Source organism: Rhagoletis zephyria, unplaced genomic scaffold (assembly GCF_001687245.7).
Source record: "Rhagoletis zephyria isolate East Lansing unplaced genomic scaffold, Rhagoletis_zephyria_1.1 Rzeph_scaffold_12488, whole genome shotgun sequence".
Classification (NCBI taxonomy): Eukaryota; Metazoa; Arthropoda; class Insecta; order Diptera; family Tephritidae; genus Rhagoletis; species Rhagoletis zephyria.
The window spans coordinates 12,405-17,213 of NW_016169562.1; the positions used below are offsets into that span (position 1 = coordinate 12,405).

The window sequence follows — 4,809 nt, forward strand, 5'->3', positions numbered from 1 at the left end:
TACGTAGTGGGAATTTAAAAGTGTTTTTGTTTCTGTAAAATTTCAATGTAGTCAGATAGAAATTTTGCGATTTTCTTGTATTGAGTTAATTCTCACGCTTTAAATTTTGCAACGTCAAGTAATTTGTCAAACATACAAACTAATTTCAGATATCTCACTTTACAAAGCTTATTTGATATACCCAGCACTTACCTTGCGTCTTTGTTGTCGATTTTTAACTTTTTCTTTCCTTTTGATTTTGCTGTCGATAATCACTTTGTAGCAAGAAACGAAACGAAAAAGTCAGCAGAAAAGTAATATTCCCGATATTTTGTAGCTACACGAGCCGGCTGTTATTCTTATTGTTGTTGTTGTTGTTGTTGATGATGGTGATATTCTTTTTGGTAGGTATTGTTGCCATTTGCGTTGTTGTTTTTGTTTATTTTGCGGCCATACTTTCAATGGCTTTCAACTTTGTTCAAAGTATACAAAGTATGTACTTTTGTGTGTAATATGAAAGAGGTGCAAAATGTCGAAAAATTTATGCAAATTGAAGCACTCACACACTAAACAAAAACACAAAAAAAAAAAATTTCGAAAAAATGAGAAGAAATGAAATGAAACGAAACGAAGTTAACGTATGTATATAACGGCAAGTATTCTGAGAAACTAAACAAAAAAAAATAAAAAACTGCGCACACCACGGAAAGTACCAAAAAAGGACAAGGAAACGAGCTGCCAATTGGCTGCTATTGTGTCTCCACAGCCAACGTCTTTAAGTTTAACTGTTCGTGTGCCGGCTTTGTTTGTGCCCCTTTTATGCTTTTCAACTTTATCGTTGTTTCAATATTATTGCCTGGAATATTTTTCCGTGCAAAATCTGCGTGTTCGAGGAGTGAAAAAACTCACCCGCACGCACACACTCACTTGCTAACTGGGCTTATTCACAAACTTGTGTGATATATTTAAAAGTGTTTATTTGTAACCGTAACGTATGCCAACTGACCGGTCGACCGACAGACCAATCGACAAACAGTGGCGTGCGATTTCGTTTAAGCTGAGTTCTTACTTACTTATTTTTTGGTGGTGTTGTTGTGCCAAATTTGCACCTTATATTTTAGTTTATTTTTTTCTTTTACTTTATTTGTATGTATTCTTACTTCTTTTATAAAAGCACACCAGCTGTACGTACATACATATATGCCACACAATCAGCGCCTTTAAGCCAGTGTCGAGTTAAGTAAGGTGCGCTCGAAAATGGGAGCAGCAGCTTGCCTTTAAGCACCAAAACCGAAAATCCAGCAAGTTAAACGAGTAACTAAACTAAATGAACATTGTAAGAGGAAACTTTGTAATGTATACGAGTTATTCTTAATTTGTTTTTGCTCAACTCGTTCTGTTTTTTTCTCTTTCGCTTTGCTCGCTTTGTTATTCGTTCGCTATTAAATTCTCGCAAAATAAACTTGTGGCTGTGTACAATAAAGTATCAGTTACAGGTTCATATATAGGTATATATTTTTTTTAACTCACGTGAAGCTGTGTTTTCTTTTTGTAACAAGTAAGTAAGTTTATATTTGCAAGTACGTTTGTGTACTGTAGATTTTTGTGTTCGAAGGAGTATTTAAAGTTAAAATGGCAATTTGCAATCATTCGACGCGGCGACGCTGGCTTTTTTACAGACACTGCACTCTTCTATGATCCACCTACAAAAACAATGCACTTTGTATATGACGTAGGTATGCATGTACATACATACATTTGTACGCAGGTACTAGTTGTCGATAGCGCTGATGCTGCTTTTTTATAGCGTTAGTTTGCTGGTGACTCCTTTTAGTTTTTTTTTATTACATTAATTTCACGTTGCTTGCGATTGTGTTTTTGTAGTTTTAGTAACTAGATATTTGTTTGTATTGGCATTTCGTTTATATTTTATACATAGTTTACCGTTTGTATGTTCGTTGTTATTTTTGTTGTATTAATGAGTATTGTTTTTGCGTTCGANAAAAAAAAAAAAAAAAAAAAAAAAAATTATGCAGCCACATTCATTACGACCAAAGTTGTTAATGTTGAGTGTGCTTTCTCACTTCATTTAGCACTAAAATTATAAGTTATTGCTTCGTTTTCGAATTTCTGGTTATTAGTTGATTTACATAAAAAATATACATTAATTTTTAACACATACAGCCGAACGTTTACCGTTAAGTAGGTCAGACCATTGACTTAATTCAACACTTTGTCTTCCATCTATCCATTTAACCGCCAATTAATTTCGTATATAAGACACCCTTAATTACTTTGTTACCACTTTGCGGTACTTAGTTTAAAAAAAATAACTTTTATATGTAACTGGCATGCAGATGAAGGAAATTCGTTTTAGCGATTTAGTGCACTACTATTCGTACACGATCAAAGCTATTTTCCGCTTCTCTTCCGTTATAGACGTTTGAATTGCAGCCCTGCTCGTTCGCGACTGACACGATCATATGCATGGTAAATTCCATATGCGTCAGAAAGTCATCGACGCTAGTTTCACCACACCAAAGTGACGAAGAAAACAAGTTTCTTCTTCGTATTGCCCTGATCGCAGCAGCTTTGGAGTCGGTAAGTGAGTTCAACGAAAATACTAAAGTACAAATGCACAATACATACATACATATACATACTATATGTAAATATATAAATATGTGCATACGTAGAGAAAACTTTAATTTTACTGCACTTCTATTCAGTGAATAGGAAATGCATCACTTTTGGTTGCAAGTATTTTTTTTTTTTCGTGACGGGAAAATATGCAGGATTCAGGATTACACTCTAAAACGAAAGATTCATGAACCGAACCTAATTTGATTTTATTATTGATATTATTTGAATATGTATTAAAATATAACTGTGAAATATTACATATTTAAGTAGGCATTGTGGTCTGAACCGACTAACGGTTGTGATGCTAAGTAACTAATAGGCGGCATACACGGTGCGTCTGACTCGCGAGCCGGTTTGGATGTACATATTAGTTAAAATAAATATGTGGTACGTTACACCGACTCGCGAGTCAGACGCACCGTCCATGGCGCTTATAAGAAGTCTTTCCGGTGAAGCCTTTAAGTATTTAGTTAAGAAAACATATTGCGAATATTTAAAAAAATTCAAATAAACTCAAAATACATTATTTAACATCGCACTTATAGAGCTTCGCAGCTAATTGATGCTAAATGCTTTCTTTTCGTTTGACAGTTTTTACCTAAACTACTTTATTAAAACAAAAATAAAATGGTGTGCATTGTCACCACAGTACCCATCGTCATACAGTAGGGCTATTCGCGATTCGGTGCATAAGAGCTGACAAATTTATGCAATTGCAGAAATATGCCATGGATTGTGAGCGACCTTTATTAAACTGTCATGGTAAAGCTTTTGCAAAACAATTTTTGTGCATCAGCTTTGGTTTTGTTTATGAATGCAATGCATAGCATTTTTATGCTATGGATTTTCGGTATTGCAAATTTGCCAAGCCATGACAAATGCAAATGCGTGTATTTTGTTTGTGTATTGCAAATAATTTGCAATACAAATTTGCAATGCAATGATGCTAGGCCATTTGCACCGGATCGCGAATAGCCCTAGTGTCATACACAATACTCATGTCTATTATTTTTTTCGGCGCTGAACAACGCTAGCACCGCCAACTGAATTTAGCTGCTAGGAATGTAGTAGATGCAGAGACCGTAACCGTTATGAGTGTTATAATAACAAATAATTTTTAGCAAAAAAAACGGTGCTATATATATATATCTCATGATCCACTGATCAGATCTTAACCAGATTAGTAATGGGACCACCTCTGAGACACTACCTTCCCGATGCAAAAAGAATTATCGAAGGTTGAGTCCACAGTTATGCGGTGACATACATAAAAAAATAAAATTAAATAAAAAAAAAAAAATAAAAAAAAATTAAAAAAATAAAAAAAAATATAAAAATATTCCGACGAACTGATAACCTTCTCCTTTTTTGGAAGTCGGGTAAAAATGCAATGATTTTGCAATTGTTGTTTGGTTTTTTGATATTGTTATCGATGTTATAAACGATATGATTATCAATATTGTTATCAATATAATAATCGATATTGTTATCAATATAATAATCGATATTGTTATCGATATTTTTATCGAAAAATTTATCGATATACTAATCGATATTTTTTGGTTATATTTTTCAATATTGTTATCGATATACTAATCGATATTAATGATCGATATTTTTATTGACATACACATTTATCAATATATTTAGCCTGGAAAAAACCCAAACCGAAGTAGCCCCGAGAATACCGAAATATTTTTGTACGCCGTAGCTAGTGAAGCCAAGGTCTCAACATACTTTTGTACGCGGAGTTGCGTTAGGTGAAACTAACTAAATACTTTTAAACTAATTTAGTCTGTTCCTTTGAACTTCGGACTAAAACCTGTGGAACTGTCAAACTACAATTTTACTCTCTCAAATGAGAGTAAAAGGAGAACAGATGCAGAAGTGCATAGGAACGCAAAAAGCACTATTTCCTGTAAAAACGTCAGTCGGCTTGTTTACATGTCATTTGTACAACACTGATTTGGCTGAAATATCACTAACTAATTATTAAAATCTATACATATTCAAACATTTCGTTGTTTCCTTCCATATTTTTACAAATATAAGGTTCTTTGCTTTCACCGCTTTCTGTTTTTGTTTGCAAATGCCAATCAGCGGATCGTTTGACACTTTTCATGAACTTACAGGAAAACAAATTCCGGACTAAATCCTGTAACTTCTGACTAGGAACAGTTGCTCAGT

The 4,809-nt window shown here is 33.8% G+C and overlaps 1 long non-coding RNA gene across 2 annotated transcripts; it reads right to left on the minus strand.

Moving 5' to 3' along the window:
- Nucleotides 1–211: 211 nt before the first annotated feature.
- On the minus strand, nucleotides 212–2,442 carry LOC108377668 (uncharacterized). 2 transcript variants are annotated; one of them, XR_001849350.1, is made up of 2 exons: nucleotides 2,176–2,442; nucleotides 212–545 (listed from the first exon to the last, which is right to left on the minus strand). It is a non-coding gene; the product is annotated as an uncharacterized LOC108377668 (long non-coding RNA). The 2 variants fall into 2 exon arrangements; XR_001849349.1 differs by having other exon boundaries at nucleotides 2,162–2,442.
- Between the last annotated feature and the right edge of the window lie 2,367 nt (nucleotides 2,443–4,809).